This window comes from Panicum hallii, chromosome 5 (assembly GCF_002211085.1).
Source record: "Panicum hallii strain FIL2 chromosome 5, PHallii_v3.1, whole genome shotgun sequence".
Taxonomy (NCBI): domain Eukaryota; kingdom Viridiplantae; phylum Streptophyta; class Magnoliopsida; order Poales; family Poaceae; genus Panicum; species Panicum hallii.
Genome location: NC_038046.1, coordinates 47118958 through 47132621, shown reverse-complemented (window position 1 = coordinate 47132621; position 13664 = coordinate 47118958). Strand labels below are relative to the sequence as shown.

At 48.9% G+C, this 13664-nt stretch overlaps 1 long non-coding RNA gene across 1 annotated transcript; it reads left to right on the top strand.

Moving 5' to 3' along the window:
• The first annotated feature begins 9558 nt into the window (after window positions 1-9558).
• LOC112895094 lies at window positions 9559-10254 on the top strand. The gene is made up of 2 exons (XR_003229135.1): window positions 9559-9756; window positions 9841-10254. It is a non-coding gene; the product is annotated as an uncharacterized LOC112895094 (long non-coding RNA).
• Window positions 10255-13664: the final 3410 nt, after the last annotated feature.

Genomic DNA, 13664 nt, shown 5'->3' with positions numbered 1-13664 from the left:
ATTGACTCAACAGTACTAACAGGTACATGGAAGGGTCGACTAGCTTGTGCAGTGGCAATTGATGGACACAATTGGATGTATCCTGTAGCATATGGATTGTTTGAGTCTGAAACAAAATACAGCTGGAAGTGGTTCATGGAAAACCTGCACAAGGCTATAGGCTCTCCTTCTGGTTTAGTCATCTCAAATGATGCTGGGAAAGGTATCGACCATGCAATTACTAATGTATTCAACAATAGGGTTGAGCACCGGGAATGCATGAGACATTTGTGGAAGAATTTCCAGTGCAGATTCCGTGGAGAAGTGTTTCAGAGAAACGTTTGGCCGGCTTCAAGGGCATATAGAAAGACAGTTCATCTGAGGCATTACAATGAAATGAAAGCAGCATCCTGCAGCAATAAAGTGGATTGAAGACACTCACAAGCATGTGTGGGCCATATGCTATTTCTCAACAACAAGCAAGTGTGATTATATCACTAATAATATAGTAGAAGTTTTTAATAATTGGATTAAAGATCTCAAGTCTCTGCCACCAATTGAGTTACTAGATGCTATCAGGCTGAAGATTTTTGACAAGTTTTATGTTAGAAGGAAGCTTGCTGACAAGTTAAACGCTAAAGTGCTCCCATCTGTTATGAAACAACTATATGCAGATAGTAGGGGACTTGTTGGCTATGTTGTCCATAAGGGTACACAACTCACAACAGAGATTAGTGGTGTGCACAAAAACCTCACTCCATGGAAACACAATGTTGATTTAGCTAAGAAGGAGTGCAGCTGTAACAAATGGTCATTAACTGGTTTGCCTTACACTCATGCACTCTGTGCTATAGGTGGTTACAAAAATTTAGAGATTGCTAATTTTGTGAACAAATTTTATTCTATGAAAAAAATTCAAAGCTGCTTATGCTGGGAACATACCTACAATGACAGATAAAAGTGAGTGGGAACAGGTTGAAGTTGGTTACAAGTTGTGCCCTCCAATGCTTAACACATCTGCTGGTAGACCAAGGACAAGAAGGTTCAAGGGGTTTGAGGAAGGTGGTACAGGGAAGAAGAAGATGCATAGATGCAGGAGGTGTGATCAATTTGGACACCAACAGAGAACTTGTAATGAACCAGTGTATGACTCTGATGCACCACCACCGGCTCCTCCAAAGCCTAAAAGGGTCGGGAACAAGAAAAAAGAGGTAGTGACAGCAGAACCATCAGGTCAACTTTTGATGCTAGAAGCACCACCACCACCCTCCCCTTCTTTCAACAGTCCTGGTGCACTAACAAGAGGGTAAGTAATGTTCTATCTAGTCTGTTCTTTATTACATACTACATGTTCTTGTCCTTTAACAATTGTAATAGTCGGAAAAGAGCACTTATGGAGGAGGGCAGCCCTGCACCAACCAATTCCAGTGGACACCAAAATGTAGCAGTGCACAAGGACAAGAAATGCAAGAGAGGGAACCAGAAGAAAGATGGAAGCAAATAGTTTACCCAGCTTGTGATCTTGGTTAAAGACTTATGTTATTTCTATGTACTTTGCTATCTATGGTTTGGAAAAATGTTCTCTAGGTTCAGAACTTTGTTATCTGAGGGTCAGAAAATTTACCTATGCTATCTATGCGTGTGATGACTATGTATTGTGACGACTGTGTGTCATGACTATGTTATCTTTGCTATCTATGGGTCAGAAAATTATTCATTCAACCTGTTTTCAGACAGATATAACTTAACAATCTTCTCATCCATTTCATTCCATTCAACCAGCAATGACAAAATAACATACATTTCACTTTCACAACACCAGTGCCACTATCACAGCTAAAATAAATAAAAGTACATTGAAAGCTTGTTGGTTCATTACAGCAATCTATTGTCTCAAATCTTTAACCTCTTCTTGCAGCTGATTAACCTTCATCTTTGTCTCTATGCCAACCCGGATATCAGGATCATGCTAATGATGGCCAATGTCGAAATCTGCCAGGAAACCATTATCACCCAAATACTCCATGTATTCCTCTTCCCACATGAAGAACTTACACTCTGTTGTCAACTACAAAGTGGAGGAAACAAAACTCGTATTAGAACAGAAACTAGAACATAAGGATCAACATCTAAAAACACGAACCAAAACTTCATGAGTACTCAAGCATCGTACCCTCGCATTCTTGGAGCACTGGTAGAACCTTCGGCCTGGGTTGTTGGCTATGTTTGAGGTGTGCACAACTACCCTCAGATCAGGGTGGTGTGGGCACTGAATCAACGGCAAGTGGGGGATCTGAACACTCGTAGCCGACCTACTCTGGCGAGATGAGGTAGCCCGACAAGTGGCCTCCGTCATTTGCGCCGTCGATGGAGACGAGGGAGCCCGCAGTGGGGTCCTTCCTGACGGAGAGGTGGTTCTCGACGTGGAAGAGACGAGGACGTGCGCCGTCGATGGAGATGAGGGAGCCCGCAGTGGGGTACTTTCTGACGGAGAGGTGGTTCTCGACGTGGAAGAGATGAGGCCGTGCGCCGTCAATGGAGACGAGGGAGCCTGCAGTGGGGTACTTCCTGATGGAGAGGAGACGATTCAGGCCGCCAGCCAGGTGGTTCTCGACGTGGAAGAGACGAGGCCGCCGGCGAGATCCGTTGTCGACGTGGAGGAGATGAGGCAGCCGACGAGATCTTGGGTCCGCGGAGAGGAGAAGAGGCAGCCGGCGAGATCCGTTCTGAGCCAAATGGAATGGTCGGGCCATGGTGAAAAGGCAATGAAGGAAGGGCAAAATTGTCTTTCGACTCAAGATCCTTGCCAAAATTGGGTTGCGGTGTGTTGCAAATAAGGTGCCGCAGTTTTATAGTATGCCGCACGAATACAGATCGATTGCGGTATTCTCCACACAAAACCACGGTTTTCTAGTGTCCCACATACAAATCTCTCAAGTTTTGGTGATCTTGGTGCGAAAAATAAAATGAGGACCTATATTTTAAAAATAAAATAATCAAAAAATATTTGGATTTTATTATATAACTTGATACATTTTGCAATATTAAGAACTGCCAGACTAAGAAAATAACTCTAGAAGGCATGGCAAAATCTCTGTTTCACGATTCACACAAATAGAACAAAGCTAGATTAAGAATACAGATGAAGTTCACGGTAACTAATGAAGGAGAAATAATTGCTTGGGATCGAACCTCGATACAAACACGATGACATGGAGTTAGTTAATAGAAACTAAGCCCAAGCATCCATGGTCCATAAGATGACCAAACACACCTTAATTGAAAAATAAGAAATTAGATGAGAGGGCATGAACGGATGGAAAGAAACCAGATGTTGATAAATCACTGATGGACTCATGGGCTTGAGATTTGGTGATTTGAGACAAGATTCGTGGTAGGGGCTGACTCGCTCTCACTGAGTTCGCAGCTTGCGGCAGCCCTAGGATGGCAGGATGACAATTAAGAAAAGAAATTTGACTTTGAAAACATGTTTCTATCATTTTTAAAATTCACAATACCAAATTTAACCTAAGAACTACGAAAAATAAGATGTCAAAGTTTTATGAAGCAAAATTTAAGCTAATTCTAGAATTCAGCATCACAAAATTGGAATATTAAACTCCACTGTTTTAACTTTGAAATAAATATTTTAAATAAATCTTTTGGTTTTCCATATTGTTTTATAAAACTTTTAATCCGAAACTAAGAAATAGTAGAAATTTAAAATCGCCAAGATATCCTGTGGGGTTTGCTTTAATTATCAATAGATTTTGCTAAACAAATCCATTCTTAGAGTATGCATTTATTATATAAAATTTGTAATTACACATTGTTGGCGACGCGGGAACGGGGTCCCCCCAGCGCTGGACAAATCAAGAATAAATGCTCTAAAAGGTACTCCTGGCCCATCAGCAGTAATGGGCCAAACTGAGACGCCTTCTAGAGGACCCGAGACCGTGGGAGGCCAAGTGCCTCCCCGGAACGGGGCGGTTCCTTCGTGGAGAAGAGATCGCCTGATGGCGCATTTAATACTCCTGCCCTGCTACAACCGGGCGAGGCCCATGGGCGGTGCGCCTTCCCTGTAAAATAATATGATTACAGGGGAGGCGTGTTCTTAGACGTTGCGTCATCTGGTGATGGGCGGTGGGGTGCCCCCCCCAGTTCACCTCCCGTCACACCTGATAGACATGGAGAGGAGCGCTTGCGGCCCCGGGCAACACATAGTAAAGACCCCGGGTGATGCACAGAACCCGGGAGAGATCTCGGAGCATCCTGGGGTCCCTCGAGGAGGACCTCGGGTGACGACAGTCCTGGCCCACGGCGCAGGACCTTGCCTGGCGGGCGGGCGCCACTTACAGGCCGGTGCCCCTCATCAGGCGCCGCATTCACACTTAAGGAGGTAAGACTCTTCCCGGGGCCCACGGGGAGGGCTATAAATAGAATAGACGGGCAATGTGTAAAAGGGATTGAATCCAATCGAATCGAACTTAGATTCAGCTGAATACCACCACCAGCTCCACACAGGATGTAGCTCATGGCAGCCTGAACCTGTCTAAACTACCTTGTCTCCCGATCTTTATAAGGTCAGAATCCTATTGCGTGTTACACCCCTGGCCGAATATCTAAATGGGGGTTCCCACGAATCCCTGCTTGCGGTACTCACCCACCGACAGCTGGCGCGCTAGGTAGGGGGTGCTGGCACGTAGGATCTCTGTCCCCGACGAAGAACCTTCAAGAGAAACCATGGCGAACCGCTCTGACCGTTCCGATGGTGAGAGCAACGATGATCAAGCCCTCAGATGGGGGCCATCCAATGTGCCGCATAGCGCGGGGGCGGTGGAACCACATCCCCTCGCACCAGGCAGGCGCTGGCTCGGGTCAATCATCACGGTGTCGCCTCGACTTGACGCTTCCAAGTCCGCCTCCAGAGGCACCGCCTCCACCAATGTTAGGTTCGCCCAGTTTCGGGTTGAGGCCCGGAAGTGGGCGGCCCTACAGGCGTCCAGGCCATGAAGGCGCCTCGACCTTGGCGGCATTCCCCTGGGGAAGCACTGGTGGCAGTCTGTGCGCTTTTGCGCCACCCCCCGGTGAGAGCAGAGCCTGGAATGCCCAAGGGAAAGTGGCTCAATGAGCTAGCTGGTCTTGTCGGGAAGGCATGCCTGAGGCCAGGGGCTCAGGGCTCCCGAACTATCACCGGAGGTCCCTCCTATGTGGACTCCCGGCCGCTGTCGCAGCAGCCCACTTTGGGCCGATCAGGCACCGGCGGGTCACGTGACTTGAGCTCCCGCCTCGACGAGAAGAGAGCCGGCGAAGACACCCGGACTACCCTCGAGCATACACGTGAGTGGCGCCGAGATGTTGAGGAGGATCACACCTCCTCCAGCTCCCCCGCGCAGGGAAACCAGAGGCGACGCAGTTCCGTCGAGTCGACTGACCCACCAAGTTTCGGCCAGATATCCCGAAGAAGTATGATGGTACCATCGACCCTGAGGAGTTCCTCCAGATCTACACCGCAGGCATCCAGGCTGCCCGTGGGGGGTCTCAGGTCACGGCCAACGACTTCCACATGGCCCTAGGGGTACCGCGAGGTCCTAGCTGATGAACCTCCCGCCGGGATATGTCGGTGTCCTGGGCTCTTGGCCTCGCGCGGCTTCCCGGAACAGCTGGGCTGATGCGACCCCGAATCGCAGGGCCCGAGCTGACTGGCCCCGAGTTGCAGCAACTACGCAAGCTGCTCGCACGTTGCTGACTCAAAACCTCAAAATAGCTAAGTATTTAATCGCTTAATTGCTAATTGCCAAGTCACCTCCACTCCTTGCTTATTCTTGCTGAAAGTACCCGGGTAGCGTAAGCCCCAATCCGTGAAACCTCATCTCTTGTGTGACGCCTAAAATCTCTATGCATGCATGAGTATCCGCTCTCTACGCTACGAGCCACGACTAAACAGGGACTGAGCGCTTGAGGTAATGGGCTAGTTATCCGGGGAAATTATAAGATATTTGTTGTGAGAAGACATGCCCGTTTTCCATGAGTAGTGCCCCAGTCTCTCGCTTCCAAAGCCAAAGAATAGGCCTCGTACCATGGCAAGGGACCATATTTCTCGCTCGAATTAAGAAATTAAACTAATCTACTATTCCGTTCACTTGTTGCTAATCAAATTAAAATGCTAGTTTGAGCTTTGTGGTATATGCAACGCAGGTGCATAAGTAACTGCGCGTCTGCGCCCAATGTTCCAGGCCACTACATGGTGGGGCTGCTTGTACGTATACGAGCCGCACGAGAACTGAGATGTGGCAACGCCGCCGTGCTCAGCAACCTGCATGCATACCTGTGTGCCCTCGGGGAGTCGGGGAAGCCTTGGTCCCCGTGCCGTTCCCCGGAAGCGTTCAGCTGCTGAACGGCTTACCGCTCCCAGGATGTTGGCAGCCTGCGACAGTCGACGCGGAGCTCCTATTCCCCTGAGGGCCCAAGGTGGCTTGCCCCAATGAGGGGCTCGAGGGCTGTACCGGGATCTCTGTCCGCCAATGCCGGCATCAACGATGGTACCTGGGGCTTCGCCGAACCACGGTGATGGCGGCGGCGTGGCTACAACAGGGGCTCGACAATATTAGCACCACTCGGAACCGCTCCGGCGGCAAACCGACTCCGGTGGCACAAAGCCAACTTCGATCGCACTAAAGCCCGCTCCGGCTGCAAAGCCGACTCCAGTCGCACTAAAGCCCGCTCCGGCGGCAAAGCCTACTCCGGTTGCATCAAAGCTGACTTCGATCGCACCAAAGCTGACTCCAGTCGCACTAAAGCCCACTCCGGTGGCAAAGCCACCTCCGGTCGCACCAAAGCTGACTCCGGTCGCACAAAGCCGACTTCGGTTGCACTAAAGCCCGCTCCGGTGGCAAAGCCGACTCTGGTCGCACCAAAACCGGCTCCGGTCGCACAAAGCTAGCTCCGATCACACAAAGCCAGCTCCGGTCGCACTAAAACCCGCTCCGGCCGCAAAGCCGATTCTGATCGCACTAAAGACGCTCCAGCGGCAAAGCCGACTCCGGTCGCACTAAAGCTGACTCCGGTCGCACAAAGCTGACTCCGGTCGCACTAAGTCGACTCCGATCACACTAAAGCCCGCTCTGGCGGCAAAGCCAACTCCGGTCGCACCAAAGCCGACTTCGGCTGCACTAAAGCCCGCTCCGGCAGCAAAGCCGACTCCGGTCGCACCAAAGCCGACTCCGGTCGCACAAAGCCAACTCCGATCGTACCAAAGCCAACTTCGGTCGCACTAAAGCCCGCTCCGGTGGCAAAGCCGACTCCGGTCGCACCAAAGCCGACTCCGATCGCACCAAAGCCGACTCCGGTCACATAAAGCCGGCTCCAGTCGCACAAAGCCAACTCGAGTCGCACTAAAGCCCGCTCTAGTGGCAAAGCCGACTCCGGTCGCACTAAAGCCCGCTCCGGCAGCAAAGCCAACTCTGATCGCACCAAAGCCGACTCCGGTCGCACTAAAGCCTGCTCCGGCGGCAAAGCCGACTCCGATCGCACTAAAGCCCGCTTCGGCGGCAAAGCCGACTCCGATTGCATCAAAGCCGACTTCGGTCGCACAAAGCCGACTCCGGTCGCACCAAAGCCCGCTCTGGCGGCAAAGCTGACTCCAATCGCACCAAAGCTGACTCCGGTCGCACAAAGCCGGCTCCGGTCGCAGCAAAGCCCGCTCCGATCGCAGCAAAGCCCGCTCCGGCGGCAAAGCCGACTCCGGTCGTACCAAAGCCCGCTCCGGCGGCAAAGCCGACTCTAATCGCACCAAAGCCAACTCCGGTCGCACTAAGCCAACTACCAGTTGCATTAAGCTCACTCCGGTGGCTCACTCTGGCAGAAAGCCAACCCTAGGTCCGGAGAGGTAGGGTGGTAGTTGAAGTACCGTCCACCTCAGGATTAGCCCCACACCTGGCCTTCGGTGTCTTCGACCAGATATGGGGCCGGGGACTAATGTCGGCGACGCGGGAATGCCCTCTAGCCTTGGACAAATCAAGGATAAATGGCCTAAAAGGCCCTCCTGGCCCATTAGCAGTAATGGGCCAAACTGAGGCGCCTCTTAGAGGATCCGAGACTGTGGGAGGCCAAGCACCTCCCCGGAACGGGGCGGTTCCTTCGTGGAGAAGGGATCGCGTGACGGCGCATTTAATGCGTCCGCCTTGCTACAACCGGGCGAGGCCCGTGGGCGGCGCGCCTTCTTCGTAAAACAATATGATTATAGGGGAGGCGTGCTCTCAGACGGCGTGGCGACCAGGACAGAGGGAGTCTCCCCTCCCGGGTCACGTCACGTCATCTGGCGATGGGCGGTGGGGTGGCTCCCACCACTCCACCTCCCGTCACATCGGATAGACATGGAGAGGAGCGCCTGCGGTCCCGGGAAACACACAGGAAAGACCCTAGTGCTCGGGAGAGACCTCGGAGCATCCAAGGGTCCCTCGAGGAGGACTCCGGGTGACGATAGTCCTGGCCGACGGTGCAGGACCTTGCCTAGCGGGTGGGCGCCACTTGCAGGCTGGCGCCCCTCATGAGGCGCCGCATTCACGCTTAAGGCGGTAAGCCTCTTCCCGGGGCCCACGGGGAGGGCTATAAATAGAATAGACGGGCAATGTGTAAAGGGATCGAATCCAATCGACCCGAACTCAGATTCAGCTGAATACCACCACCAGCTCCACACAGGACGTAGCACGGCGGTCCGAATCTATCTAAACCACCTTGTTTTCCGACCGTCACACGGTCGAAATGCTACTGCGTGTTACACCCTGGCCAAATCTCTAAACTGGGGTTCCCACAAATCTTGTGCTTGCGGTACTTACCCACTGATACATACGTAGATAGATTTTGATGAGATTCAGCGTGCATCTTAGTAGCGAACTGAATACAACGTAGTTAGTTTTTTTGGTGAAACCTGTCTATAAGGTGTTCATGTGTTTTGAGCAATTATTTTTTAATGATAAATGGCGTGTTCAGTGGAGATACCTATAATGACTTTTAAGATCTCAACTTTTATTAAAAAAACTTCAAGATCTGCCAACACGAAGCCGCCGACACCGCCAAAAGAAACTCGATCTTGTCCCGATCGCAGACGAGCATCACACCTTCTTTCACTTCCAGATCGTGACGGTGCCGTGCCATGCCATGCTTAGCATTATATTATTCCCAAAACTGAAGCATCGCAACGCACAGTATCCTACCCACCAGCTCACGTCACGTGTACGCATATGACAAAGGTCCGATCATCCATGGCGCAGGGATGCACGCAGGATTGCAGGGAAGGGACGGGTGATGCAGGATCACGTGCACTCCCCTGTCAAGAGACGAGTAGAAAACCAGTCAGGAGAAGGACTATTCCCGTGGGCAACCGAGAGAGATGTTTGCTCGCTTTCTGGGCGAATCTGCTCGTCTCCCAAAGGCAAATCCCCTATTCCGAGGAAAGGAGTTGGCTTGTTCCCATTTCAACTTTCAGGCCTTTGGGACAAGAGTTTCACACGAATCAATTCCATCATCCAAGATAATAAGAGAACCACTTTATGTAAGGGCATCCACAGTGTACAGCATTCTGGGTAGTGCTAAAATAGGACCCACACCCAAGATGCTAGCTCGGTAAATTTTGCTCCAGCGTGTAGCAATTCGTGTGGGACCCACGGTAGCAGGTAAGACAATAAACAAAATCTGTTTTCTCTCCGCACCGTCCCCCGTGCTTATCTTCTTCCTCTGCCCCTTCGTTCCTGTTCTCCCTACGGTCTCCAGAACATGGTACTTCATCCAAATCTAGCACCTACTCCTTCTCTGATCTATTGCAGATAGCTCAAATCGATTGCTCTCGATCACCTTTTCCAGATCCACTTACTTGGGTGGTGGGAGCCCCATCTATGCCTCAAGCCGAGCTTCTCCATGGCACAAGATGGAACTCATCCACCGTACCAGGCTGAGATCCTCCATGGCGTGACGAAGAGCGTCCCTGCTGGTCGTCCTGCTACCGAGGAAGCGCAAGACGATGGCCCCCATCCACCACCGACTTGACCTTGGATGGTCTGCTTCCATGGCTCTACAAGCAGCGTCCAGGCCGAGATGCAGCAGCGCCAGCAAATACGGAGACACAAAATATTTTTTAATCTAGGAACCGGGTGCAAAGTTGGGCACCACGGAGACAAAATATATATTTTTTAATTTAGGAACTAGGTGCAAAGTTGGGCACTAGGTGCTGGGACAGCACCCATACAAGATTATCTCTAGTGTATTGCAATCTCTCCATTGTTTTCTCTCTCTTCCTAGCACCTCAAAAACCACACTGGAGCTGCCCTAAGAGGCTTATGAAACCACACGTGTCAATGCTTTCAAACATATGCACAAAAGTAAATAAATGGATATACTTTATCTATATATCTATATGTCTAGAAGAGAAAAAGTACGTCGTTGCTTATAATTTTGGGCTAAAAATGTATAAGAGCTAAATTGGATTGTGAAGAGAGCATTCGGGTCATGATCCGTTACCATGCTATCTGTGACAAATGATTTCGCCTAAGGACACGATTTGGTCGGTGTCTACCTAAACCACATGGTAGAGATACAAGCTCTTGCAAATCACGAGGAAACACAGGAACTAACAAGAACTAGTGGAGAGAAAACTCTTAATTCTCAAGGGGGCACATATGGCACAACCCTAAGGACAAGAGCACTTGGCTTCTCTATTTTTCTGACTACAAGGTGGAGTGAAGGTGTTATTTATACTAGCAACATTCCTCCTAGCTAGGCTGAATGGGTTGGTTTTGCCAGTTTGACATAAACAGAGTTATGGATTAGTGTTCACCAAAATAAGCATAACTCGGCCCACAAAATTCCAATGAACATGTTGTTTGTTCCATATGAAAGTAGACTTCACCAGATCCATATATGATACTTGGGTTGGATCCATCGAGAGTGGTGTGAAATTTGGAAGTCAAAAATTGGAACAAACAACACGCCATCTTCAAGTTGCTTTTCTTTGAGCGCTGAGTGATCTATCCATATATTGCATATTCTTCAAATCTGAGCACAAGTAATGCAACACTATTAAGTAGTAAATAATTCATAGTAGATGCATATAGTAAATAATTCTTAGTAGATGCATGTTCATAACGCGAGTTCACCTCATGTTGCAAACGCTGCATTCTCACCCGGGTTATTGGCCCCTTGTTGACATTGTTGTCTTGTTTAGCACATGGTTGTATAGTGCAGCGAGAGTCATGCTCTTCAACAATAGTTTGTGGACTACCATTGGGTATGTCCTCATTATCCTTCCCTTCTTGAAGAGGAGTCGACCTCGACTCTGATCCCTCTGACTCAAAGGAAGGAGACAAATCAACAATATTGAATGTGTTGCTCACAGTATAATCATCAGAAGTTCAATCTTATAGGCATTGTTATTTATCCTTGCAAGGACCTTGAATGGTCCATCTCCTAGAGGCAGCAGCTTTGACATCATCTGGTCACGTCTGCTGCAGGCATTGACGGTGATCGAAGGTGATGTTGTGATGGTATTGATACCTGCAATCTTTGCCTGGCACCTTCAATTCATTTTTTTTCTGGAAACCACTTTTTTCATGTTTGGATTAGCATAATAAGAGACGATTCGAAGGTTAAGAAGTTTTGAGAATCCTGCGAGAGAGAATTTCTTGCATGCAAGAATCATATTGTAGGCAGACATGTTGATATAATGCATATAGGTGCATGCACTTCGAAAATGCAGTTAAGTCAAATAGCTCGGTCATAGCTTATGAAATACCTTAAGCAGATGATACAGCTCTACAATCTGATAGGAACAGTGAGAAAAGCCCCTCAAGCGGAGTGTTAGATACATAAATTTATATTTAAGCGAAATAGCAAGATCGCTCGGAAAAAAATGTGAGGTGAGTGCAGCTTGTTGAATCTTGAGTGGTGCCAAGGGTTAGAATAAATATCCTGACACGTGACAACTGTTGAACATTCAGTAATTAAAACACATACGTGTGGGAGTCAAAAATTGAAAAGTGAGTGAAAGCGAAAGGTACGCTGCATATGCACTAAGCATTGTGCCTGTAGCCGCTCGGTGCTTGCTGGCATGCAAAGGTATACTGCACCCGACCGATCGAAGGTAATCTTGTGATCGAGATGCCTGCATCTTCGACTCTGACAGCTTCGAAGCTTCACCAAGACCTTTTTCGAAAAATTGTTAACTTCTTTAGAGCTCAATACATATGCGTGCATAGCTGCTCCAAAAAATGCTAACCTTCTCCGGAGGTTAATATGTATAGCTCTGCATTTCTATAACATTAGTCTAAGTATGTAATAAAGATATAAGGACAGCAAGGAATCCGTTCCTTAATGCTTAGTTCTGTGCATGTTAGAGGGAACAAGCATGTGCCAGGTTCGAAGCTTTGCGGGTGCATGTTTTTGGCCGAAAAAAGGTTTACTTATCTGGATTACGTCGTGTGAGAACTGCGAAGCTGATGCGTTGCTGCAGGCTGTATGCAGCTCGAGCAAGGATGACAACGAAATAAACCTTACTTCCGAAACCTTCGTCGTGACTTTCGCAGTCGAAGCTGCAGCTTACCCTTGCTCGGAGGTGTCGAGCTGCTTGTGAAAGTTTGTAGTGCCGCTCAAAGATGTTGTGCCGACCTTAATAGGTCGATTTGCAGCCTGGAAGCTTCGAGCAGTTCACGCCTTGTTGCTTGCTCGGCGGCTTCGCTTGGCGTCGCTGAGAAATGAACGTGGCAGCTTCGCTCGCGCCTGCACGGCCACCGGCGTGGAGGTAGAAATGCCTGTGCGCCTTTGCCAACCGAAGGTTTTCACGTTGCGTTGTGCAGTTGTACTGTGCTTTTTTTACTTTTGCAAAGCAAAAATGGAAAACGAACGAAGGTGGCGGGATAAAGAAAAATGTATTATGGAGAAAATGAACGTGACCTTCGATTGAAATATGTGTGGATTTGGAGAGGTGGAACATAACCTTCGATCGGTGTTTAGACTCTGTATTCGCTTTGTATTAGACGATCGGCATGGTTGTGATTAAACTTGGTGCTAGCGCATCATGAGTTGCCTTGCTTCTTGCCGTGAACATTAGCTTCGATTGACTTGATGTGTGCATGAGCATGATATGATGCTCGCATGTTGTCTGCCACCTTCGATCTTATAAGCGCTGTGTGCAGTATTTGACATAGTTGACCGCATCTTCGACTGGCTCGATGTGCGTCTTGAGCGAAGGTGACGTCGAAACCTTCGATCATTGAAATTCCTGGAATCCACCTTTGCTAAGCTGGGATAAGTCATCAAAAGAGAAACAAGAAATGTTTTGGAGGTTAACTATTGTAGGCCTGTAGCTCTGAAGTTGAAACCCCGGCCCATAGCAAAATAATTTTTTGCGATATTTAACGAAAGGGTTAAATTACTTATCTTATTGAATGTGCCTTGTTGTGGAATTTAGAATTTCGTGATAAGCTAGTAACCATCGATTGTTCTTTTCTTTTTCCATTATGCTCATCTCTATCCAACTTTCAGTAACTGACGTAGCCTGTCTCGAGCGAAGGTGGCTCTGGCCTTCTCTAGTTTTCCCTTTGCGTGGCATGATGCTGTTGTTCGAAGGTGATGAGCACCTTGTCCTCTGGTAGCTTCGTTGCTTGACTGTAAACGGCAGCTTCGTCGCGGCGGTT